Source organism: Dama dama, chromosome 14 (genome assembly GCF_033118175.1).
Source record: "Dama dama isolate Ldn47 chromosome 14, ASM3311817v1, whole genome shotgun sequence".
In the NCBI taxonomy this organism is placed as follows: domain Eukaryota; kingdom Metazoa; phylum Chordata; class Mammalia; order Artiodactyla; family Cervidae; genus Dama; species Dama dama.
Genome location: NC_083694.1, coordinates 38,084,932 through 38,111,970, shown reverse-complemented (window position 1 = coordinate 38,111,970; position 27,039 = coordinate 38,084,932). Strand labels below are relative to the sequence as shown.

At 39.9% G+C, this 27,039-nt stretch overlaps 1 pseudogene; it reads right to left on the bottom strand.

The window, feature by feature from the left end:
- Positions 1-16,950: 16,950 nt before the first annotated feature.
- On the bottom strand, positions 16,951-17,356 carry LOC133069615 (histone H3-like centromeric protein A; annotated as a pseudogene).
- Between the last annotated feature and the right edge of the window lie 9,683 nt (positions 17,357-27,039).

The window sequence follows — 27,039 nt, the reverse complement described above, 5'->3', positions numbered from 1 at the left end:
GATTGGAGACTAAATCATCCTGCAGGAGATAGCAGTGTAGATATCAAGATACTCTTGGGCAAGGCAAAAAAAAAATTATTCCTCCAACTTAGACTCAAGGCAGGAACGCAGGGTATATTTAACCTTTTAGTGCCTTGTATTACACAGAAAATTATCCCAAAAGAAGAGAAAAATGAGACGTTCCATGCTGGAAGGGCTTCTTAAGTAATTCCATGTATTTATTTTCAATGAATAATTTTGAATTTCTGCAACTTCAGCAGAGCCTCAAATCTCCGATTAGTATTGTATAAAGATTGTATGAAGATACATCAAGAGATCTGTAATTAAGCTGTTAAAATCTTAGTCCAGCATTTCTCCAACATAATTATTAACCACTGGACTTGTCCTTTAAGATAGAATTTCAGGAAAATTTTTATTTCTTCCTTCCCTCCATTCTTCCCCACCCTTCCTTCTTTCTTTTCTGTTTTCCTTTTGTATCATGAGAGCTAAGAACTGGAAATAGCACAAAAGTAGACAGACCTATAGTTTGGCAGAGATTCTTTATAATCCAAAAATATTTTGACCTTGTTAGTTAACTGAAACCTGCTGAAAACTCAAAAGCCACACAATAATAGGACATTTACATTAGTCTCTGTATTTTTCTGCCATCTGTAAAGGAGTTCAGTAAAGGACAAGCCCTATGTTTCTGTTCAGGGAAAGCATGTTGCCATGTAGGGTAGGCTTAAACCTTATGATGTAAGTTGAGTGAGATAGAGGCCTAACTCCTAAGCCTCGACTCATCCAAAGTAGTACCACTGTAGTAACAAATATGATAAAAAAATAACTATAAGAACTGACATTACAACCTGACAGGTTCCTATTTCCCCAGGCCCTCTCCTGTGCCCTTAACATGTATTTTCTCCTTTAATTCTCAGAATAACTCTAGGAGACAGAGACTGTTATCATCTCTATTGTACATATAAGGAAAACAAAGCTTAGGGAGATTAACTAGTGCAAGGTTGCACAGCTGCAAGGACTGGAACTGGCACTCAAGCCTCAGTCTTTATCATCAACCTCCTAGTTAGACTGTCTTGAGGGACCATCTTGGTCAGTGCTTCCGTCATGTAGAATGTTTCCATTCATTCAACAAATAGGTTTTAGGTATCTTTTATCTGCTAGCATTCTCAAAGAAAATGGAGTTCCAATAATTTGGAAAAACGTTTGTCTCAGTCCTCAAGGAGTTCCTAGATTAATTCAGTTTCTCCCCACTTCATTCTGTAACAACATTCCTCTTCAGATCTCTCTGTTGGGCAATTAATCAGTAGTGGAAACTCAGATGCCTCTACAGAATCTGCAGTTAATTTAAATGGTGTGAAATATGCCAGGTGAATGTAGAATTCTGGGAGCAAAGCTGCTTGAATTTGACCAAGATCTACATATCTATCTAGTATTTGCCATTTAAAACACTTAGCAGTTCTGTAAAGCCCATGACCTACTTTGTGCCCTGCACCTCAATATTTCCAAAGTTGAGGTGTGTCAGAATCATCCAGAGAGCTTGTTAAACATTGCTCTGCCCCACTCCTAGTTTCTGATTCAATGAATCTTGGGTGGAGCCTTAGCATTTGCTTGTCTGAAAAGTTCCCTGGTGATGTGGATGTTCTTGTGTAAGGATCACACTTTGAAAACCTTTGTTAAATCATCCATGTGTAATTTCAGCCTTCCTAGTTATGTTATGAAATAATTCTGGTGTGATCCCTGATGAGTTCAGTCTCTTCACAGTCTTTTCTTTTTGCTGTTGCTCTCTGTCTTCGTTGCTGTACACAGGCTTCCTCTAGTTGCGGAGAGCAGGCGCTACTCTCCAGTTCTCCTTGTGGTGGCTTCTCTGGTTGTGGAGCACAGGCTCTAGGCACACGGGCTTTAGTAGTTGCAGCACTTGGGTCCAGTAGTTGCGGCTCACGGGCTCTTGGGCGTGCAGACTTTAGTAGTTGTGGTGCATGGGCTTAGTTGCTCCCATGGCATGTGGAATCTTCTTGGACCAGGGATTGAACCCATGTCCCCTGAATTGGCAGGCAGATTCCTATCCACTGTACCACCAGTGGTACCACTGTACCACTGGATGTCTTAAACACCTCAAGTCTCACTTTAATTATCTCTCTTCCATCCTTCAAAAAATATTTATTGAAATCTGTATTGAGAAACTGGAGATTCTGAAGTGAATAAGACCCTATGACTAGAAGTTTTATATAAGTACATTTATATAAAAAAATCTATCTTTTAACCTCTATCTCAGTGTAATCCACTAATGTTTAAAAATGAGCATATTCTCTTTAATGTTGAAAGTTTGTTTCAAGATGATCAGCTAAATAAAAAATTAAAGTTCATCCAAGTTTTATGTGCTAAAATGATCAAAATTAGTTTTCATAAAACAAACCAATTGAGCAAATTAAAATAGAGATCTCAAGTTAGCCACTAGATGCCATGTACTTAGAATAGTTCTATATGGAAAGGTTATATGTGGATAGGTGGCTCAAGTGCTAAAGAATCTGTCTGCCAATGCAGGAGATATGGGTTCGATCCTTGAGTCAGGAAGATTCCCCTGGAGTAGGAAATGACAACCCACTCCAGTATTCTTGCCTGAAAAGTTTCCATGGACAGAGGAGCCTGATGGGCCAGAGTCCACGGAGTCACAAAGAGTTGGACGTGACTAAGCAGGCACACACACACACACACACACACACACACACACACACACATTGAGGAACAGGGAGTTTTCATGTATGGATTATCAATTTTTTAAATTAATTTTGGCTGTGCTGGGTCTTCGTTGCTGCACAGGCTTTTCTCTGCTTGCAGCAAATGGGGGCTGTGCTGCAGTTGTGACACAGGTCTCTCACTGCAGTGGCGCGTCCTGTTGGGGCTCCCAGGAAGCAGGCTCAGTGCTTGTGGCAGGTAGACTTAGTTGCTCCTCAGTGTGTGGGATCTTCCTGGACCAGGGATCAAACCCCTGTCTCCTGCATTGGCAAGTGGATTTTTTCACTGAGCCACCAGGGAAGCCCCTGGATTATCAATTTTTAAATGCTTAGAATGCAATTAAGGATTCTTTGCACTATATGTTTTGGAAAAATACATGAAAATTAGATGATTTGATGATTTAGGCATTTAAAGATCTGTAATGCTTCTGATAATCAACATGGCCACCACCAACACTGCCACCTCCCCTCCCCCCCCCCCAATATTTACTGGGTCCTTCCTGTGTGTCATATGCATTTTCTCTTCACTCCTCACAAAATCTGTGAGGTACTGTTATTGTCTCTATCTAACTGAGGCTTGGAAGCACTCAGCACTACTTGCTGGTACAAGGTTTTGGTGTTACTGCTAAGGGCAGGAAGCTTTGGTGTCCAGGTGCAAAGCTTTGGCTTGGGGGGAGGGCATGTATTGTGAAATGAGTGGGTAGACTCAGGCTACTTCTCAGCAGTCACATGTGCTCTGCCCAAGTCCTCCCACTGACTTTAAAACCCAGTTAAGCTTTGCCCTTTTCCTGTGTCCTCCCACCCTTGGTGTGCAGGATGTGGCATTGTTAGATAAGAGTGACATCATAAGGACTGGGGCATGTAGTCCATCCTCAGACACCAAGAGGCTAGCTCCCCCTTGGTAGGCCGTTTTGGAGAAATTAAATGGGCAATTTTGTCTTTGGATATTTTCCTCAACCTTGCATTTTGATAATGTGAGAGAGTCCTCGGATACTAACAAAGACCTTTTCCTTGACATCTAGATCAACTTTTCAGCAGTCACAAGTCTTCTTGCTTTTTGAAATATATCTCAGTTTTGCTCTGTTCAAAACAACTAACTATTCTCCGTTCCCTGTAAACACGCACCACACCCCTCTGATGTTTCTAGCCTTGAAGAATGACCCTGTCATGCTCCCAGTCATCCAAGACAGAAATCCATCCTTCACTCTGGCTTCCTCCACCTACCTTCATCCCAACTAATTAATCATCTTGTCAAGTCTAATTCCTAAAAGATTATCCATTCTTTTCCCAACCCACTGCATTTACCCTCCTTGCTCTTTTTATTTGCTACTCTTTCATCTTTTACTCATGTTGTCATCAAAGTGATCCCTTAAAAACAATTTATGTCTCATTCTTACTTAACTACCCTCTAACAGTTTCTTGTTGCCATTAGCATAAGCTTTAAATCTCTTATTGTGGCTTATAGGATGCCATGACTGGACTTTGTATACCTCTCTTATTTGTCTCTGACCACTTACAGAGCTATCACAATGAATGCGTTTTTGCTTCTTGAAAGGACCACACATTCTCTCTCATCTGGGCCAGGTATATGCTGTTCTTTATCTAAAATACTCTCCCCTCAATTCCTACTTACACCTCTGACATCAGCTTAATTATTTCTTTATCTAAGAATTTTTTAAATTATTATTCTTTTTCTATTTTTTTACATGAAGGAAGGTGTGATGCTACTAGTGTCTTGAAATTCTCTAATGTAACACCGTCACTTTATTATAAATTTTTGTTTAATAATCTGTCTTATCTGTTAGTATATAAGCTCAGAAATGGTAGAGACCATATTCTGTTGTTCATAAATGTATCACATAGCTTTGCACATAGAAGGGGCAAGATAGAGCTAATAGTTAAATAAAAGACTTAAGTAGGGGCAGGTGTACCTACCTAAGTCACTGAAAGCTGTGTATACAGAACTTTCATCTTTACTAGCCTTCGCTTTGCTTCTTGGTTTTAAAAAATAAAAATTAAAAAATTCCCAAACTGTGTTGGAGGTGTTTGTAACTTTGTTTTTTTTTTTTTTTTAATTAATTAATTTATTTATTTTTCCAGTGGGTTTTGTCGTACATTGATATGAATCAGCCATGGATTTGTCTCTTCCAGAAACTGTGAAATGGAGAAAAGATGAATTCAGTAGTCCATATTGTCAGGTGACTGAGGTTAACATTTCTCTCCCTTTTGCCCAGTGCTCTCAACTGAAAACTTGGTAGGCCTTGTTACCTTTAGAATTTTAAGTTTTTCCTATTAATATTTAAGAAAAAAAGTCACCTCAGCTGTAACCTTTCCTTCTCTTCCCCTCCAGAACACATGGTATGTTCCACTTTATCACAGAGTCATTGAATCATACGTTTGGAAGAAACCTCAGGCAACTTCTGGTATAGCTCACCATTCTCTGCTTTAACTCTTCCTTTTCATTTTCATGTCAAAGGTTATCCAGCACCAGTGGCGTGAAACTCCCTACTGCCAGGGATAGCCCATACAGATGGTACAACTTGGTCAGAAGCTCCTACCGCAAGAGCACCCATCCCTGGGAGGGAGAAGACATTTGTCCTCACTGCCGGTGTAGACTTTGAGGGAATTTATCCATCTTTTTCTGAGACCAGGTTTGATAGGGGATAAGATAAGATAACATTTAAGGCATTGGGATTCTTGGGGGAAGGAGATTAGAAGGAAACCCTATAGAAATAGGAAAAAGGGATAGAAATTGGGATCTGGTACTTTGAGGAAAGTGAAGCTACTTCCAAGTTGACTTAAGTTCTTGTCTTAAGACTTGGGAATGCTTGAAAAGATAGGAAGGATGTTTGGAGGACAAGGGTTACAGAGTAACCCTCAGTGGTATTATGGTGGTGGTGGTGGTGGTGGTGTCTGTTTTGGGGGGCGGGTGAGCAGTAGGGAATGGAAGTTGTAAAGTTATATTATAATTTGCACACACTTTATTGTAAATGGCTCTTAGTTTCTAAGAGGGGGAAAAAAGACTTTTGCAGCTAATACTTCACCGTGTGTTTTCGTAAGTGGAATAAAATAATTCATGTCAACACTGTTGCCAAATACATACAGCAAACTTACATTCAGTTTTTCCTAAGCAATTCTTAAGAATCTGTCACTTTAAAAAATAAGCTGAACATTCCGAATGATGAGGAAAGTCAAGGAAACTCAGAATGTCTTCAAAAGCAAAAATTGCTTCCATGGGAAATGAAAATGAGGATAAATAATAAATATTGTCATTATCAACATAATTTGTTTGTATCTAGAGGGTGAGATAGTTGGATAGCTTCATTGACTCAGTGGACTTGAGTTTGAGCACAATCCAGGGATAGTGAAGGACAGGGAAGCCTGGTGTGCTGCAGTTCATGGGGTCGCAAAGAGTCAGACATGACTGAGCAACTAAAGAACAACAACAATAATACCCTGGATAAAGGCCTTTACTGATCACCTAGTCCAGTGGCTTTAAAAGAAAGCTGATCTTTGTTTTATTTTTACTTCCTAAATGAGATATCATGTCAAAACTAAATGGAAAACAATTGAAAGCAAAGCTGTTTTGATTAAAGTTGGGGTGGGACCCTCTAAGTTCTGTCCACTGGTTTCCTTTTCCTCTCTGTAGAAACCGAGAGCTCTTCGCAATTTAGTTTGAAAACTACTAATCCTGTATAACCTATTATCATATAGATCCAGTTAAGACCATGCCAGGCTTTTCTTGCTATATCACATGTCCTTCTGAAATAGCATAAGCAGGAAAAGTTCAGTTACAGAGGAACAGAGCTAAGAAGTAACACCTCCTGAAAGTGAAAGTGTTACTGGCTCAGTGGTTGACTCTTTGTGACCCCGTGGACTGTAGTCCGCCTGGCTTCTCTCTCCATGGAATTCTCCAGGCAAGGATACTGGAGTAGGTTCCCATTCTCTCCTCCAGAGTCCCAACCCAGGGATCGAACCTGGGTCTCCTGCATTGCAGGCAGATTCTTTACCATCTGAGCTACCGGGGAAGCCTCAACACATCCTATAAACATGTATTAACTATAGACACACAGTCTTTGTCTCTGTCTCTCACGTACACATACGTGGTGATATCGACACCTGTGCAAAAAGACATTAAAGTTCTGTGAAGTGAAGTGAAGTTGCTAAGTTGTGTCCTACTCTTTGCGACCCCATGGACAGTCCATGGGATTTTCTAGGCAAGAGTACTGGAGTGGGTTGCTATGTCCTTCTCCGGGGATCTTCCAGACCCAGGGATTGAACCTGGGTCTCCCACATTGTCGGCAGACGCTTTACTGTCTGAGCCACCAAGGAAGTCAAAGTTATGTAGCACAGAGTAATGAACACACTATATATGCTTACCCAGATGTCACCTGGATACCTTGACTATTAAGGAAATAGGATGGTATATTCCATGTACCCTTTGAGATTTTTACTGATTCCAGGGCTTATGTTTTCATAGTCATTTTTGATTCAAAACTTCTGTTTAAGTGGAATTAACCGAATTTATGAACTGTTAACACTGTCTAGCTAATAATTTCCCTCCTTTGTACTGTGTCACATCAGTTATGGGACAGCCCTAAGGCTTAAAAAATAATCCTCTTTGTTTGAAATGTTTTTATTTGATTCCCTTATTAAAGCTCCAGAGACAGTTTTCTCTTCTAAATGCATCATTTTTCTATTTTGGGCTTTATGATTTAAATGTTTATTTTCTCCTTACTATTTAAACAGTAAGATCAGGGTAAGAAGGAGCAACTTTGACAGGGCCAGCAAAAACTTCAGTGCACTGACATTATTTGAAATTACAAGTGGCAACTACCAGTTCTGGAAAACTCCCAGTGACTTATCAGGACAAATTTTGCGTAGTCTTTTCTAAGGAGGGAGAGATGATTGAAATTGTTGCAGAGTAGAAGGGAACAAACATAAAAGCATAAGAGAAGGAACTGTAAGAGATGGAGATGCCACCACTGTGAGTTGATAAGTGAAGTGTGAGAATGCAGTGGGAGAAGGCAGACAATGAGAGGGTGGTGATAGAAAAGGGGAAGTCATAGGAAATGGAAAGATTTTTATCTTTGACTTTTCCTGTTCTGTTTCGAGGATGGCTAGATGCCTTTTATTTTCATGCTTGCCAAAATTAGAGATGTGTGTTAGTTTTCTATTGCTGCTATAATGAATTATCACAAATGTAGTGACTTAACCCAAATATGGGTTTTTTATATGGGTTGGAAGTCTGATAGGAGTTTCACTAGGCTGAAATCAAAGTGTCAGTAGAACTCTATTCCTTCTGGAGACCCTAGGAGAGAATCCATTTTCTCGCCTTTTCCAGCTTCTAGAGGCTGCTCACATTCATTGACTTGTGAACCTCTTTCTCTATATTCAAAACCAGCAATATTGTATCTCTCTGACCATTCTCCCACGGTCTCACATCTCCCCAATTTATGAAAGATCCTCTGCTTTTAAGAACTCATGTGATTAAATTGGGTCCACTGGATTGCCCACTGGATTAATCCATTATCATCTCTCAAGGCCGTTGACTTAATCACAGCTGCAAAATCCCTTTTGCTGTGCAAAGTAACATTTCATCAGGCATTATTTTGCCCACCACAGGATAATTCCTTCTCTGGCCTACTCTAGTTCTTTAATTAAAAAGGACACTAGTACTAACACTAATACTAGCCAAATGAATTCTTTTCTTTTTCTATTTCCTATAAAACTCATTGTTAAGCAATATCTTCTGTCCTGTCTAAAGACTGTTGTTGTTGTTCAGTTGCTAAGTTGCAGCTGAACTTTGCAACCCCATGGACTGCAGTACGTAAGGCTTCCCTGTCCATCATTATCTCCCAGAGTTGTCTAAAGATGGGAGTCTCTAAATAACTGAATGGTCAGTCCCAGGACTGACTGAATTTCTTGGCGTTTGGAGGGTAGAGTACGAAGCAGGAGTAATTGTGACTAGGAAGCAGCCTTCTGTCAGCACAACCAGATTATTCCAAAAGAAGAATGAGTATTTTGACCACTATCATTTTTTCCTCAGGGAAGACATAAGTGGCCTGTAGTCTGTCCAGTTACAACACTCTTACCTCATTTTGGGCTTCCCAGGTGACGCTAATGGTAAAGAATCCACCTCTCAATTCAGGAGACATAAGAGACACAAGTTCAGTCCCTGGGTTCGGAAGGTCTCCTGGAGGAGGGCATGGCAACCCACTCCAGTATTCTTGCCTGGAGAATCCCATAGACAGAGGAGCCTTAGGGGGCTACAGTCCACGGGGTTGCAAAGAGTAGGACACGATTGAGCACGCATGCACACCAAGTGTGATTAGTAGTGGAAAGGGGCTTCTCATTGTAAAACTACAAACCTTACATATTGTAAGACCTAAAATGTAAGTGTTGCTTTGACATTCTTTAGCCTCACAGAACCCTAGAGGATGCGGCATGAGTTACCGTGCTCTTGCCAGATCTGCCCCCAGCCTAACAAGAAGGGCTGTCTACCTGGCTAGTTCTCATAGCAGCCAGACCTGCTTCACTCCGCCTAGTCTTAAACCTAATTGAATTCACTTTCCTGCCAGCCCATAGAATTATTCAAACAAGTGAATCACATCCTCCCACAGGAACCAAAGGTCACTGCTTCCCACAGTCCCTGATGTACTCACTCCTCTGGGCTGTGAGCATATGTTCCCCAATCACCTGTTGCCAGCCTCATTTGTCCAGTGTCAGGTGTCAGGTGTTGCGCCATCTTGTACTATTCAGGGAGGTCAGTTCCTCCTTTGCCAGCTGAGTGAATAGGGAGTGATCATAACATGTTTCCTTTCCTTGTTGTGAATCTGTTCTCTGGCAAGAGACCCATGAATGCTCCCAGCCTATAAGTAAGAACCATAGGCCAAGTCTTCCTCATGTGAAAGGAAAAGAAGTCAATACACAGTGAGATCAGAGGCTCTCGGGACCTTTCTAGGGACTCCAGTAAGAGTGCCAAAATGTGACAGAGGACAGAACATTAGTTGGTTCTCACACAGCTCATTAATTTCTTTGTGCCGTAACCTTTCGGACTCTCACTAAGTTAATAGACATTGGAACGCATTGGAGAGGCATTGATTCTTGGCAAGACAAAGCCCCATTCCATCTCACTTTCCCAGTAAAGTTTTTGGTCTTGACTTTTGTAGAAATAGAAAGTATGTGTGTGATAGTGATAGCTTATGGTGAATGATGTCAGATAAGTGATCTCTGAAGAAGAAGATTTAGCTTTGGGACCAGGGACCAGGCTTGATTATTCAAGAGCTTTTGTGTAGCAGAGTTTTATTAAAGTATAAAGAGGGACAAAGAAAGCTTCTGACATTGACATCAGTAGGGGGGCGGAGAGTGCCCCCCTCATTAGTCTTATCAAGGCCTTATATACTTTTATCAGACCCACTCCAAGACAACATACATCTTAAATTAACAAGATTACAACTAACAATAGAAAGGTCTTACCAGACCCACTCCCACAACATACTTCTTAAAATAACAAGATTAGTCAGAAGGTTCTTGTTAAGGAGAAACATGTCCTTGAGCAAGATGCATTGTTATATTGACTAAGACAAAGCAATGTAGAAAAAAAGATTGTCCTTTTCTCCTTGAGAGCCTCAGACCCCTTTCTCCTTCTTGAGGGCTCCAGACTCCTTTCTTCTCCTCGGGGACCCTGGACTTCCTATCAACCTGCCAATTTACTCTCTCAATAGCAAGATCTCCAACTGAGAAGAGAGTGATGCCTAGAATACCAAAGGAACTTCTACAAATCAACAAGAAAAGGGAAAGGAATTCAATAGAAAAAAAAAAAAAGTAGGCCAATATGTATTTAGGCAGTTGGCAGAAAGGGAAATCCTGAAGGCTAATAAATATTTGAAGAGATGCTAAATCACATCAATGATCAAGGAAATGCAAATTAAAATAACAGTACTACTTTAAACTCATCATTTGGCAAAATTAGAAAGTCAGATAATATCAACTGCTGGTGGGGATGTGGAGAAACTGAGTTTCTCACGCACTCCTGGGGACAGTGTAACTTGTGTTGCTATTCCAGCATACAGTTTGACATAGTTAGTAGAGAAAATAAGCATGCCTATACTCTATGACTTGGAGGATGGCATCCCCACTCCAGTATTCTTGCCTGGAGAATCCCTTAGACAGAGGAGCCTGGCGGGCTACAGTCCATCAGGTCGCAAAGAGTTGGACACGACTGAAGTGACTGAGCATGAACATGTGCATACTCTATGACTAGCACTTCTGCTCTTAGGAATATATCCCAGAGACATCCTCAGGAGATATTTATGAGGGTATTTGGTCAAATGGTATTTGTGGCAGCAAAGAACTGGAATTAAACTAAATGACCACTGATTTCTAAGACAATGGATAAATAAAATTTGATGAGAAGATCATATTCTCTCAGTCAAAAATAAATAGTTTAGATTTCTGTTTAGCAACATTGCTAGATCTCACAACATAATATTGAATAAAAAATAACTCAAAAACAGGGTGACAGTTTTAGATAGTCTTCTTTATGTCATTTAAAACTCAAATACGAAATGTGCTATATGTTTTAAAAACTCACGTATCTCTAAGCAAATGTATTAAAAGTGGATTGGAATGAATTGTTTGTTATTGGAGTGGGAGAGAGAAATGGGACTGCGGATGGGGCATAGAGATGAGAAAATAATAAAATAAGATGCAATGGACAAAGGGCATTATCCTAATTGCAATGATAGTGTACCACAAAATAGAAGTTATGACTAGCTCAGTTCTGTATACTTGATTTCAGAGAAATAAAGAAGGAAGAAAGTAAGGGACAGACTATGGGGGTCAGAAACTTGACTTTGGGGGAGTGAGTTTTCAACTACTGAGCCAATTCTGTTGTAGCCACTTTGGGCTCCTCCTAATAAGGAAAAATAGGAAAGTCTTTGGGTTTAGCAGAAAGAATATTGGAGTGGAAGACGAGCTGGTTGAATGATTTTTGGTAGGTCACAGATACTCCCTTTAGATGGGGAATAATGGGACCTTCTCTACATATTCTGCAGGGTCCTTGGGAGAATGAAATTAGGGGAAAATGTGACAGGAAATGTTGAAAGATTTTCATAAATATCAGATGATGTGTCCATAGTTAGGCTGGAGGCAGACTGGTGATTCTAGTTGAGAGAAGGAAAGTAGAGCTGTTTCCTGTGCTGTCAACTTGCTGGAGTCTTTGTCACCCTGAAAGAGGGAGAGGACAAAAACCAAATCTAAGGAAGTTTCTCCTAACTGCCTCTCCTGCCCTGATGCCCTCCCTCCTTTTCGTCCTTCTCCCCTCTTTTTCTCTTCTTTGTTAGTGCTGTTAATTTGGGGTGTCAACAATTAGATCCTTGATTCACCAGGTTTGTATTCTGGGACACATGAGGGTGGTTTGACTCCTGAGCAAATCAAATGTACTGGGTGACAGGAGGGGAATCACTGAAAGGAGGAAGAAAGAGAAAGTTGCATTGCTTGAATGCCAAAAATCAACACTGGAGACATTATGTAATTATACTATAGTCCAGTGAGGTCACGATCATGGTCCTTATCTTAGAGACAGATCAGAGGCTTAAAATGTGTTCAGTGCCACACAGTATCACACATAAAGTAACAGAATTGGAATTTGCAGTTGATTAAAGCCCTTTGTTTTGTTCTGTATCCCCAGGGGACTTAGAGAATCAACCTTCTCCTCCTCTACTACCCTTCCCTGCACTTCCAGATGTGAAAAAAGAGGTCCCCAGAGATGACCCATGTTGTTCTATGTCACATGCTAGGTAACAGACAAGTGTGGGTTGGTGCCTTGGTGCTCTGCCTTCCACCACCTGCCACAGTTATGCTCCCATGGTTACAAAATCAAATTATATGTAATCTAGTTATGGTCATAAGAATCAATTGACACTTTGTTTAAAGACAGTTACTCCTTAATGCCTTTCTTTCCAGATCTGCTACCCCCTGTTTCACCACTATAGCTTGTGATGTGCCCTCTTTTTGGAAATAATCTGTTGCTGCATAGACAGTCTCAGAATGCACTTGTGGCTGGGAATTTCTAGGCACTCCATCTAGAAATATGAAAGAACTAAGGACTAGAAGTTGGATTTGAAGGCACCCCTAGGAAGGCATTTACTACAGAGTATACACAGATAGAATCCATTCTCTAGGACAATAATGAGTCCTTTCCATTCAGTTTGTTGAAGCTGAGACTGGGAAACTCTTGGTAGGAATACCCAAAGTTTATACAAAAATAAATCGGGATTGGAGGGATGGATATTTCTTAAATGCTGACTTCAAGGCTTGTAGTTAGTTTCTCACCCAAATGGCTCTTCAGTAGGAAAATACAGGTTCCAACAAGCCATTCTACATTTTATATAAATCCTGTTTCCTTCAAAGGGGTTTGAAAGTGCCAGAAGGCTGCACATGATTGCTCTGTGCTCTATCAGAGGAGGTCTGAAGTTACTTGTCTCATTCTCCTTTTTCCTCCTAATCCAGGTTCTTCTTTCAGGATCATATGAGATTCTAGTTACTATGTCAAAATCTACTAGCCTCCCTCATCAGGGGATATAGATGTGATACAAGTTCCTGGGGAGTGTAAGTTGCTGTTGAGCAGAGGGGATTGTGAGGACGGTTTGGGAAAGAAGGGGTATGAGTATGAGACAAATCATACATTCTTAAGAAGGACAGATAAAATTATAACAAGGTAAACAAGGTGAAAGGATTGGAAAAGAATGATTAGCATAGAAAGTTCCATGGCTTGGCCCTGGTGAGGATGGACATGGGATGAGGACAGCTATATACATGCAGGAAGGGTGACTTTCAGAGAAGGGGGTGATAATGTTTTGCATCTTCATCAGGACTGGCTAGCAGGCTCACAGACATGCCGTTGTTAAGTCTGTATTATGCATTAGAGCTTTAGCAGATCGGTTTTGAACAAAGTTGTGAGTTGAGTGGTCTTTTGTGGAGGGCAGATGGTATGGTTGATGTGTGGGGGCTGTATTTCAATGGAATATATCATAGAAAAGTCCTTTCTAAACCTGGAATGATTCTCTGATGCTGAAAGTAGGAGTTAAAAAGCAAGTAATAATACAGAGGTCCTTTAACAGCTCTTTTCCGTAACACCTCATCCTTACTGATGTATTCATTGTGCATTCTTTTCAGTATGTCTTCTGGAAGAGATAAATTTTGCCACTAAATTATGAGCCTGAAAGCCACAAGGGCAGGAGCACATTCTCATACACCTATGCCAATTGTCGATTATATTTGGCAGTCCCTTTTAACAGAAGGCGCTTCTACAGGCTTTCTCTATGGCCCATTCTGGAAATTTTTTCCTCACTGTTAACTATTAATGAAGCCTTTGAAGCCCCCTTTTCTAACTTGATGTTTTTGATAGAGTACACATTTTATTTTTCTTAAGATATTTTGAGATTTTTATCCTCACAGCCTGTTCCACAGAAATCAATTAAATGCAGCTTTGTTTTTTGACATGATAGAAATACATGGACTTTGCATGTCACATAGACCTGATTTTAAATCCAACTCCACTGCTTAGTGGCCACGTTTCCATCTCAGGGTTGTTGTACTTGCTCTTTTTTTCACTCCAAATCTCTGTCTGGTTCTTTCCTTCATATAATGCATGTGCGTATATTCACTCCCTAGTTTCGTACCCTGTTTAAGATTCTTCCTAGTTCTTACCATACTTGGTACGTTATTTGTCTTGTTGGTTTTTTGAGTACTCTTTTATTGTCTATTCCTCCCCTAGAATGATGTCTGCCATGAAGCACATGCTCAGTTCAGTTCAGTCGCTCAGTCATGTCCAACTTTTTGGACCCCATGGACTGCAGCACGCCAGGTGTCCCTGTCCATCACCAACTTGCTCAAAATCATGTCTCATGTCCGTCGAGTTGGTGATGCCATCCAACCATCTCATCCTCTGTCATCCCCTTCTCCTCCTGCCTTCAGTCTTTCCCAGCATCAGGGTCTTTTCCAGTGAGTCAGTTCTTTGCATCAGGTGGCCAAAGTACTGGCGCCTCAGCTTCAGCGTCGGAACTTCCAGTGAATATTCAGGGTTGATTTTCTTTAGGATTAACTGGTTTGATCTCCTCGCAGTCCAAGGGACTCTCAGGAGTCGTCTCTAACACTACAGTTCAAAAGCATCAGTTCTTTGGCACTTAGCTTTCTTTATGGTCCAACTCCCACATCCATACATGACTACTGGAAAAACCATAGCTTTGACTAGACAGACGTTTGTCGGCAAAGGTTTTTAATCTTTGTCTGCTTTTTAATATGCTGTCTAGGTTGGTCATAGCTTCCACGGAGCAAGCGTCTTTTAATTTCATGGGTGCAGTCACTATCTGCAGTGATTTTTTAGCCCAAGAAAATAAAGTCTGTCACTGTTTCCATTGTTTCCCCATTTATTTGCCATGAAGTAATGGGACCGAATGCCATACTCTGGTTTTCTGAATGTTGAGCTTTAAGCCAGCTTTCTCACTCTTTCATTTCATCAAGAGGCTGTTTAGTTCCTCTTTGCTTTCTGCCATAAGGGTGGTGTCATCTGCATATCTGAGGTTGTTGATATTTCTCCTGGCAATCTTGATTCCAGCTTATGTTTCATCCAACCAGGCATTTTGCATGATGTATTCTGCATATAAGTTAAATAAGCAGGGTGACAATATACAGCCTTGGTGTACTCCTTTCCCAATGTGGAACCAATCTGTCATTCCATGTCTGGTTCAAACTTTTCTTCTTGACCTGAATACAGATTTTTCAGGAAGCAGGTAAGGTGGTCTGGTATTCCCATCTCTTGAAGAATTTTCCAGTTTGTTGTGATCCACACAGTGAAAGGCTTTAGGCTTTAGCATAGTCAATGAAGCAGAAGTAGATGCTTTTCTGGAATTCTCTTGCTTTTTGTATGATCCAGCAGATGTTGGCAATTTGTTTTTTTTTTTTTTTTAATGTAATCATAGATAAGCTTTATTCCAATGTTTACATAAAAATGAGTTGATGTTGAACAGGAAAAGGTTTTTATAAAGGGTTAAAATTTATCAAACAACAGAACTTGGTCCTTCCCTTTAGTTTGAATTCAGTTGGCTGACGCATCATTATTAGTATCTGCCCTCACTAATCATTTTCATCACACACAATATCTAAATGTCTTTGGATGGCACTTCCTATTTCTCTGGAAGTCTCTTAAACTGCTTTCAGTTACAAGAGAAGGGCAAGGATTTTATCGGCTCATACTCTACTCCACTGGAGGCAAAGATACACCCCTCAACTCTCTTGTTTAAATTGTGGCTGTTGGCAAAGTGTCCAAATGAAGGATTTAAGGCTAACACATAAAGAACATAGTATAATCTATGTATAACAGTAACTTTGCTTCAAATTTTTTCCATTAAGAATTATTTCTATTATCTCTCCACAAGGAAGTTATAAAAATACCTGTAAAAACATTGAAAAGGCTCTTTAAAATCCTGGAATGAAAAATTCTGAAGTATAAATTATGATACATCTTCTATGATTTGCAAATAAAGAATAAAATAAATTCTACAAGTTGGAATTTCTGAATGATTTTGGCAGGAATTTACCAGAAGGAGCCAGAACATCAAACCTTAACAATTTTCTATTTTCATCCCAATTGAGTTTTTGAAAAGCTGTATAATCTGTTGACAGGTATAGTCCACATATGAACTTGCTTCTGCTGTTAATGATGAAGTCAATCTGAAGGACAGAGATTTGTACGCTGGATGCGCCAGGCTCTTTCATGCAACTGACTGGTCTTCTCTTATTTTTTCCATCATGTTTTAAATAAAAGTAAATATATATATGGTAAAAAATTTAAATGGTACAAGAAGATTTAAAATAATCAGTAAATATTCTTTTTGCCCATAACCTAGAAAATCTGATGTCTTCCAAATCATCAGTCACATGAATAATTTGCAAAGTGAAGTCAATCTTAGAGTCTCTTTATCTGAAAATTATTCTCAGGATTTCTGGAATGTGTTGATTCTCTCAAATATTACCTCTGTTACAGAGGAAAGCCATGCAGTCTTCTTCTAAAAAAAAACTAACTACGAAAGCAACTCGCAGACTCTGCTCCAAGAGAGCAAGTCCAGGCAACACCTTGTACTCTGTGGATCTGGTCCTGGCTACCTACAGGCAGAGGCTCTGGTATGAACCAGAGACTCGGGCGGGTGGCCAGAGCTCAGCCAAGCCCTTCCTGAATGCCTCGGATCCTACGTGCCCTTTCCTTCGGGAAGAGCGTGACGCTGCGGGCGTGTAAGGAGAGGAGATAGGCATCCTCGAAGAGATTAACTAGAAACGCTTCTGCCGCCTCTTGTAGGGCCAACAGGGCCTGGGCTTGCCAATTGAAGTCCACACCACGAGTGAATTGAACACATATTTCTCTTGCCAGGCGGCAGAAGGGGGTCTTGCTTAACAGCAGGTGTGTGGTCTTCTGAAGAGCGGATCTCCTTCAGGATTCCATATCTCCGGCGAGCAGGTGAACGCGAGGACGTGCTTAAGGACGGGGCCGGCCGGCGGGCGGCGGGAGCCGGGCTTGCGGGGCACCTCCTTGGTGTTTCGGGCTTGCGGCTCCGGCGCGGGCCCATGGTGGGCGCGCAGAGCTGCGGCCCCGCGGCTCCTTCTAGATCTTCTGGGTCCGGGGGCAGAGGCTGGGAGGGCCGGGACGACCCCAGATGTTGGCAATTTGATCTCTTATTTCCTCTGCCTTTTCTAAATCCAGATTGAATATCTGGGAAGTTCTAGGTTCACATCCTGTTGAAACCTAGCTTGGAGAATTTTGAGCATTCCTTTGCTAGTGTGTGAGATGAGTGCAGTTGTGTGGTAGTTTGAACATTCTATGGCATTGCTTTTCCAGTCTTGTGGTCACTGCTGAGTTTTCCAAATTTGCTGGCATATCGAGTGCAGCACTTTCACAGCATCATCTTTTAGGATTTGAAATAGCTCAGCTGGAATTCCATCTCCCACAGTAGCTTTGTTCATAGTAAAGCTTCCCAAGGCCCTCTTGACTTTGCACTCCAGGATGTCTGGCTCTAGGTGGGTGATCACACCATCATGGTTATCTGGGTCATGAAGATCTTTTTTGTATAGTTCTTCTGTGTATTCTGTCCTTTATTGTGCCCATTTCTGCATGAAATGTTCCCTTGGTATCTCTAATTTTCTTGAAGAGATCTCTAGTCTTTCCCCTTCTATTGTTCTCCTCTATTTCTTTGCATTGATCACTTAAGAAGGCTTTCTTATCTGTCCTTGCTATTCTTTGGAACTCTGCATTCAGATGGATATATCTTTCCTTTTCTCCCTTGCCTTTTGCTTCTCTTCTTTTCTCAGCTATGTGTAAGGCCTCCTCAGACAACCATTTTGCCTTTTTGCATTTCTTTTTCTTGGGGATGGTTTTGATCACTGCCTCTTGTACACTGTTATGAACCTCCATCTGCAGTTCTTCAGGCACTCTATCAGATCTAATCCCTTGAATCTATTTGTTACCTCTACTGTATAATCGTGAGGGATTTGATTTAGATCATACCTGAATGGCCTAGTGGTTTTCCCTACTTTCTTTAACTCTGAATTTTGTAATAAGTTTATGATCTGAGCCACACAGTCAGCTCCTGGTCTTGTTTTTGCTGACTTCTCCATCTTTGGCTGCAAAGAATATAATCAATCTCATTTTTATATTGACCATCTGGTGATGTCCATGTGTAGAGTGTTCTCTTGTGTTGTTGGAGACTAAATTTGCTCACTAAATCCTTATTAAATTGATAGATAAAAGAGTGAATTGGTGACTGTGAGCAACTTAGTAACTTTCTCTGAGCCTCAGTTTCTGTTTTCCATTCATCAAAGGAAATTTAATATTCCTCAAAGTATTGCAGTAAAGATTAAATAACATGCTTCAGTGTACCTAGCACAGTGCCTGGCAAATCATAATACATTCAGGACAGTTTTTTCTTCCCCTGCTGATAGATTATTCCTTTACAATGTTTATCTAATGGATACTTGAGAATCGTTATTACTGAGATATAGTTAAACTGGTATCTGATAATAGCAAAGACCAAAGTCATTTAAAAAAACATAAATCTCAATGGTTTCAGTGGGTCATCAAGCAACAGAAAGAAAAATAGCTCAATGAAAATTGGTAAGAATATTTTGCAGGACATGGCTACTGGGAGAAAACTTCATGGTCTTTGGTTTTCAGATTTCCTCCTGTTATGATTCAGGCAAGATTGGTGCAGAGAGGTTAGGTCACTTGTCAGGTTATTAGTAGCAGAGTTAGGGCTGGAACATATATGCTTGAGACTTGGTTTGTGCTCTTGCCTCCTACACATCACTTGCCTCCAAACACAAATTGATTCAAGCTAGTTTCAGAATTTAGAAACTTTGCAGATGGAAAATGTTAATCACTGGTTTCAGATTCTTGGCTGATTCCAGCTTTCTAACTCTTCAGTTATAAACATGTCTTAACTTTTGTCATAATAGTGCCTTAATAAAAATAAAGAGTTGGAAACATTTTCTCTTTTACTAAATTAGGTGAGCTCTTCAAAATGTTATTTGCAGATCTAAATTTATTTTGTGGGAAACAGTTAATAAAGAAGACATATGAAAATAAGGAGAAAACATGCAAGATGAAACTAACAACATAGTGCTGGAAATGCCTTAAAATCAAATTTAGTTTCAAATCAGAGACTTAGAGTCTGAAAGTGCCAACACCAATCAGTAAATGTGAAAAGATGAGGTAAATCTATATGAATAGGATCTGAAACTGTGGTAGAAAATAACATCAATAATAAAAAGTGTGATTTAAAAATCTCACTTTTAATTTTTTAGACATGAATAATTTTCTGTGAAATTTGATTTGTTCTATAATAAAAGCTTATTAATTTAATAAGTTTAAATTAATTAGTCATGGTTTGGCTAAATCAGCTTTACAGAAAGATTAAAAATGTATATTCAACAGTCACATTTTCCATGCAGCTTATTCTGGGTGGACTCATAATAGATGTCTTTTTTAAACCTAGTTCCTAAGAATGAGCTAATTTTTTTTTTTCTAATGAGCTTCTAATAACTTTGCTGGCTGAAGTTACATTTTGATAGGGTTTCTCCAAGAACAAATTTAGTCATCAATTTCCTCCTCACATTCCTTCTTCATTCCTCTAGTTTTCCCTTCTCTCTCACATCTGTCTCCTTTTCTTGCTCCCTCTCCTCTCTCTCTCCTTTCTCTTTCTTCATACCTCCTCACTCCTACATGCCATGCTTCCTTCCTATTTCCATAATCATCTCATTGCCTTTTCTTTCTCTCTCTCTCTCTTTTCTTGTGGACCCAAGTGAATCTGAAGAAATTATATAAATAAAAGTCTCAATCTTGAAAAAACGACAATGGCAAGCCTTGTAATTTGCGATATGCTGTACTTTTTATGGGCTTCCCTGGTGGCTCAGATGGTAAAGAATCTGCCTGCAATGTGGGAGACCTGGGTTCAATCCCTGGAGAAGGAAATGGCAACCTATTCCAGTGTTCTTGCCTGGAGAATTCCATGAACAGAAGAGTCTGGGGGGCTACAGTCCGTGGGGTTGCAAAGAGTTGGACGTGACTGAGTGACTAAGCACAGCACAGCACATACTTTTATTAGAGATGGATGTGATCTTAGATACAAATTATAGTATGTTACATGAATGGTCCTGGTTCTTCTCTGTAGCTACATTCTTTGCCATGTGACTATGAAGTTGTATTCCTTGAAAAGGTAGAGATATATTCCCCGCCCTTTGACTTTATTTTGGCCATGTGACTTTCTTTGGCCAATAGAGTGAGGCTGAGATGATGCTATACCACTTCCAAGTCTGAGACCGAAGAGGCCTTAGATGTTTCTGTTTTGCTTTTTTGTACCTCAGTCATTACCAGAAGATAATACCCAGGCCGTTCTTTTGGTCCCAGAAAAAGGATGAGAGACATGGTGGAGCATAACTAAAACTGCTAGGTGGTGTTTCAGAGGGCTCCAAGGAACTCCAGGCCTTTTTGTCTCAGTGCAGAAAGAATTCAGCGAGAGGCAAAGTGATGAATAAATGATTTATTAGAACAGGGTGCTTGTGAGATTTACAGATGAGCAGGGGAGAGGGTGCTGTTTACTGAGAGCTTAGTGGGCTACAGTTTTATAATCAAAGGAAAAGTGGGGAGAGGGAAAAGGCCACCTCCTTCCTCATTCTTGAGTAGACAATCATGCTTCCATCATCAACTCCTCCTCCAGGTTGGGCACCTGAGTTTCCTTGTACATACATGAGATCAAGCCAGGACTGTCATGGCACTATGGAAAAATTATTTCAGGTCTCAGTACAGTGAGGGTCTTTACTTTGAAGTGTCACCTTTTCATAAATTATTTTTCTTTTATGTGTGCAGAGAGCATATCCTAGGAGTCATTAACTTGTTGAGCTCACTGGGCAGGATGTGGGTCTCATATCACCAATGTTTGATTGTTTTGGGGCATGTCTCATGCCTCTGCTGCATGGGTTTTGATGCTGAGCGAGCCTGCTTGATTTTATGGTTAAGCTAACCTGCTTTCTGGAGTAATCACTAATTTACAGGGGTCTCCCATGTTTTTTCTTTATTTACAATTCTCTTGTAGGATTAACTATGTAATCACCTACTTTGCCCCTTTACTCTGTCCCTGTCATAGTCACCCAAACAAGTCAAACCTCAATCAGCTGACCCCTCAGTTGACACACAAATGTTTGAGCTAAATATATGCTTATTGTTATGTACCTCTGATATTTGGTGGTTGTTTGTTACACAACATTATTGTAGTAACGGGAATTTAATAGACCATCCATCTCAATGTCTTTCATTTTGAACATGTGGAGACTGAGACCCAGATAAATCTAGTGTTAAAATTGATTAGTGACATGTCTGAAACTAGAACTCAGAACTCCAGGTAGCTAGCTGGACCTATGCTTGGCCAATAAATTGTGCCTTGCGACAAAGTGAATTTACAAACTCCCCGAATTCTTAATGTAATACCTTTTTACTAAACTTCTGTTAGTGCCTCCTTATTATTTATTTAACTAATTCGAACTGATCATTTCAGCAGTAAGTTAGGTTAATGGTCAATTTATTGTAAAAGACAGAAAATAGAAAGCAGTGTCATTTTGCTAAGGCTTGCCAATCTTGCTGTGGGGTGTGTGTGTGTGTGTGTGATAGTTAAGAAAACTTGTCACCATAGCTATCATTAGCTGAGTAATTACTATAATTAAGTTGTACTCCAAGAATTGTGGAAAGTACTTTTAATTCATTATCTCATTTGGTTTATACCATGGATTAACAAACTGTGGCCTGCAACCACAGTTGCTTGTCTGCTGCCTGTTTTTGTAAATAAAGTTTTACAGGAACATAGTCATGTTCACTTTTTAAGTGTTACCTACATCTACTTCTGTGCTACAGTGGCAGAGTTAAGTAGTTGTGGTAGAGACTGGCCTACAAAGCTGAAAATATTTGCTGCCTGGCTATTTACAGAAAAAGTCTGTTAATACATGGTCTTGAGTGCGTGTTTGTATCTGACTCTTTGTAACCCCATAGAGTGTAGCCCACCAGGCTCCTCTGTCCATGGGATTCTCCAGTAAAGAATACTGGAGTGGGTTGCCATGCCCTCCTCCAGGGGATCATTCCAACCCAACCCAGGATCGAACATATCTTCTGTGTCTCCTGCATTGTAGGCAGATTCTGTACTGCTGAGCCACTGCAGAAGCCCGGTAATTTTTTCAAGTGTGGTCTGTGAATCCTAGGGTTCCTAAGCAGGTCTGTGAGGTCAGAACTATTTTCATGACAAACTAAGACATTCTTGCCTTAGTCTCTTGTGTTGACATTTGAACTGATGGCAGGTATAATTGCGGTCAGTTTGGGGTCAGTTGAGGTACTGGTGCTACATTGTGATAGTCATCATATTTGTCAAGTACCCACAGTGAAGAGAAAAGCCAGTTTTACTTCAGATGTCCTGATGAAGCAACAGAAATTAATTTTTATTAAATTTTGACTAAGTATAAATCTTTTTACTATTCTAGGTAGTGAAACGGGACGTGTGAGTAAAGTGCTTCTGTTGCACACTAAAATATGATGTTTGTCTGAAGGGAAAGCCCTTGTGTAACTGAGTTGGGAGCTAAACTCACTGTTTTTTTTTTTTTTTTCACAGAACACAAGTTTTACTTGAGAAAAAGTAAAAATTTTACTTTTACTTGAAAAGAGTTGGTCTTTTTGATTTTTCCAGCTGAAGTATTTGGCAGACATTTTCTTTAAAATGGAAGAAATGAAACAGTTCTTGAAACTGTTTCAAGAACAGTTGTTTGAAGAACAACTGACAGTATTTTTTGTCAATGATAAAAGTCAGGCTTTCAAGTGAAAGTTAACCTTGGGAAAACTTGCATCTGTGACCTTGAGATTGACAGCTTTCTAATACTTAAAAGGTTTTTATGATGAGCTTAGTAGTAATATTAATGAATGTGATTTATTTATTTGCTATTTATTTAGCCATAGCAAAAGGCAGTGGGTAAGTATTTGAAAGATCTGCGTAACTTAGTAAACTAGTATTTTAAAATGACCCATGAAAAAAGTTACAAATTCATACATGAGTAAAAGATCTTTTCAAAGTGCAAGATATTCCAATGTATCCTCAAGTAACAGAATACTAAGTTCATTGATGCGAGTTTTGATTCTACATGACAACTAACCTTTAATAAACTACCACTTTTGAGTTTTGGTTTGTAATCAAATGACAAATCCATGATTATCTGAAAAGAATATTAAGATACTCCTCTCTTTTCTAACTACACATTTCTAGTTGGTTTTATTTTCTTTGTATACATCAACCAAAGTAGCATGTCACAACAAATTGAATGCAGCAGATATGTGAATCCACTTCTTTTCATTAAACCAGACATTTAAAAAATTACAAAAATGTAGAGCTCTTCTCACTTAATTTTTTGAAAATACAGTTTTTTTTCCATAAAAACTTCTTTATGTTCACATGTAATAGGGATAATTTTAGTGAATAAATAGTTTTTTAAGAGAAGGTTTATTCAGAGAGGAAACACAGTCCATAGATAGAGTGTGGGCCATCTTAGGAGGCAGGAGAGGCTTAATTATTTTTTAAATGCTCAGCTTAAATTTTTGTGGTGGTAAGTATCAGTAGATGTACGATATATAAATAAAAGCTCTTAAGAATTGTTAATAACTTTTGAGTAAAAAGACGTCCTGATATTAAAAAGTTTGAGAACAATTGTAATATATGTACAGCTATTATCCCTATTTTGGGGATGATGGAACTGGCTTAGAGATACTAGGTAACTTGCTCAAAGTCAAATAGTTTCTGTAGAACTAAGATTCAGACTCCAGACGAATGACTCCAGAACTTATATTTATCACCACTGAAAATGCCTTCGGGTATTTCAGGATTTAGAAAGCTCAGAAAACTCAGGACAGTGATGTCTTGCCCCCCCTGCCCTTCCCACCACCACTGGCACCCCCCCACCCACACCGCCCATACACACAGAACAGGATTTTCTGAGCTCACTTTTTTTTTCATCCTTGTTTCTTCTCAGTTCTGAAAACATGGGCCAGTGTATCTGCAAAACTGCATTTAATAAAGTTAGGTAAAACACAGTCCACAGAAAGGAAATGTGGAGAGAAAATGGCTTTAGACTTAGCTGGGTAAGACTTTTCACTTGCTGCTTAAAAGGGAGACAGAAAGAGGGCATAACTGGGGAGTCTAAGGAAGGTTGGCTCAGTTAACCAGAGTAGATGGCAGGAAGATTGACCCAAGCACTGGATTTTGTCTTCATCCACCTCTTAGATTAGGAATAGCTCAGAGATGATACTTCTGTATCTTGGTCCATGGCAGACCTTGATAACCCGTCAAAACTCTCTTTCTCATTGAGTTTAGAGGCAGCCCCAGTTTCCTGCTCAAGACCAGGTCCTACACAGTCACTCCTTGGAAAGGATGTGACATATATGATGAAACCTTACCACAAGCCTAACTTTATGTTGTAACCTCATCTCAAACAGAGCCTGTCAAGTTTTCTATGGTTCATTCCTAGTCCTAGAAAAACAACTGGCTATCTGTGAAGTTTTCACTGGTTGCATTCACTAGAAAAGGTTTGCCTAGTTTTCCTCCTATACATGTAAAACTCAACCCTCTTTTGTCATCTAAACCTTAAAGACACAGAATGTGTAGTAGTTATTAGGTTGGGGCAAACATTGTTGCAATTTCAGATCATGAATTTTAAATCATTATAGCTAGGTTCATCTTTATTAATCCAGATAGGAACCACTGCAGTCAACACATTTTTGCCAATAAGAAATGAGTTCGCTTATTCCTGTGGTGCATAAATCTGTGCTTTGGTATTCAGTGAACTCTTGGAAAGCATCTTCTGCCTCTTGCTGGTTGTGGAAGCATTTTCCCTGCTAAAAGCTGTCAAGATGCTTGAAGAAGTGGTAGTCAGTTGGTGAGAGGTCAGGTGAATATGGCATATGAGGTAAAACTTCATAATCCAACTCTTTCAACTTTTGAAGCATTGGTTGTGCAATGTGTCATCCATCAAACTTGTCATGGAGAAGAATTGGGCCCTTTCTGTTGACCAGTGCCAGCTGTAGGCATGGCAGTTTTTGGGGCATCTCATTGATTTGCTAAGCATACTTCTCAGATATAATGGTGTCATTGGGATTTAGAAAGCTGTAGTAGATTAGACGTGCAGTAGACCACCAAATAGTGATCAAGACCTTTTTTGGGTGCAAGTTTGGCATGGCATCCAGTCCCATCACTTCATGGCAGATAGATGGGGAAACAGTGGAAACAGTAGCTGACTTTATTTTTCTGGGCTCCAAAATCACTGCAGATGGTGATTGCAGCCATGAAATTAAAAGATGCTTACTCCTTGGAAGGAAAGTTATGACCAACCTAGATAGCATATTAAAAAGCAGAGACATTACTTTGCCAACAAAGGTCCGTCTAGTCAAGGCTATGGTTTTTCCAGTGGTCATGTATGGATGTTAGAGTTGGAGTATAAAGAAAGCTGAGCACCGAAGAATTAGTGCTTTTGAACTGTGGTGTTGGAGAAGACTCTTGAGAGTCCCTTGGACAGCAAGGAGATCCCACCTGTCCATCCTAAAGGAGATCAGTCCTGGATGTTCATTGGAAGGACTGATGTTGAAACTGAAATTCCAATACTTTTGCCACCTGATGAGAAGAGCTGACTTATTTGAAAAGACCCTGATGCTGGGAAAGATTGAGGGCAGGAGGAGAAGGGGATGACAGGATGAGATGGTTGAATGGCATCATCGACTTGATGGACATGGGTTTGGGTGGACTCTGGGAGTTGGTGATGGACAGGGAGGCCTGGTGTGCTGCGGTTCATGGGGCCGCAAAGAGTCGGACATGACTGAGCGACTGAACTGAGCTGAACTTGGCTTTGGGAAGTGCTTTGGAGCTTCTTCTCAGTCCAGCCACTGAGTTGGTCATCACCAGCTGTCATATAAAATCCACTTTTCATTGTATGTCACAGTCTGATTGAGAAATGGTTCGTTGTTGTTGCAGAGAATAAGAGAAAACGACAGTTCAAAAAGATGATTTTTTAAAATTTTTGGTCAGCTCACAAGGCACCTACTTATTGAGCTTTTTCACCTTTCCAGTTTTATTCAAATGCTGAATCACTGTAGAATGGTTGATGTTGAGTTCTTCAGCAACTTCTTGTGTAGTTGTTAGAGGATCAGCTTCGATGATGGTTCTCAGTTGGTCATTGTCAACTTCTGATGGCCAGCCATTATACTCCTCATCTTCAAGGCTCTCGTCTCCTTTGCAAAGCTTCTTGAACCACCGTTGCACTGTATGTTCACTAGCAGTTCCTAGGCCAAATGTGTTGTTGATATTGCAAGTTGTCTCTGCTGCCTTATGACCCATTTTGAACTTGAGTAAGAAAATTGCTCAAATTTGCTGTTTGTCTAACATCATTTCCATAGACTAAAACAAATATAAAATACACAGCAAGTAATGTCATTAACAAAAAAAAAATAAAAGGAGAAATGCACATTAAAATGATGTATAAATGCACATTTATTTAGGAATGTATTCAATAGCAAAAGGCAAATTTCAACAATGCAAAACCACAATTACTTTCCCACCAACCTAATAATAGCATGAGTTCTGGAATCAGATTATCTGGGTTTGATGTTCTAGTGATATTGTGAGGGTTATTTGACTTAATAAAGTAAAATGCATTTAACAGTACTCAGCTTATAGTAATGCTTAGT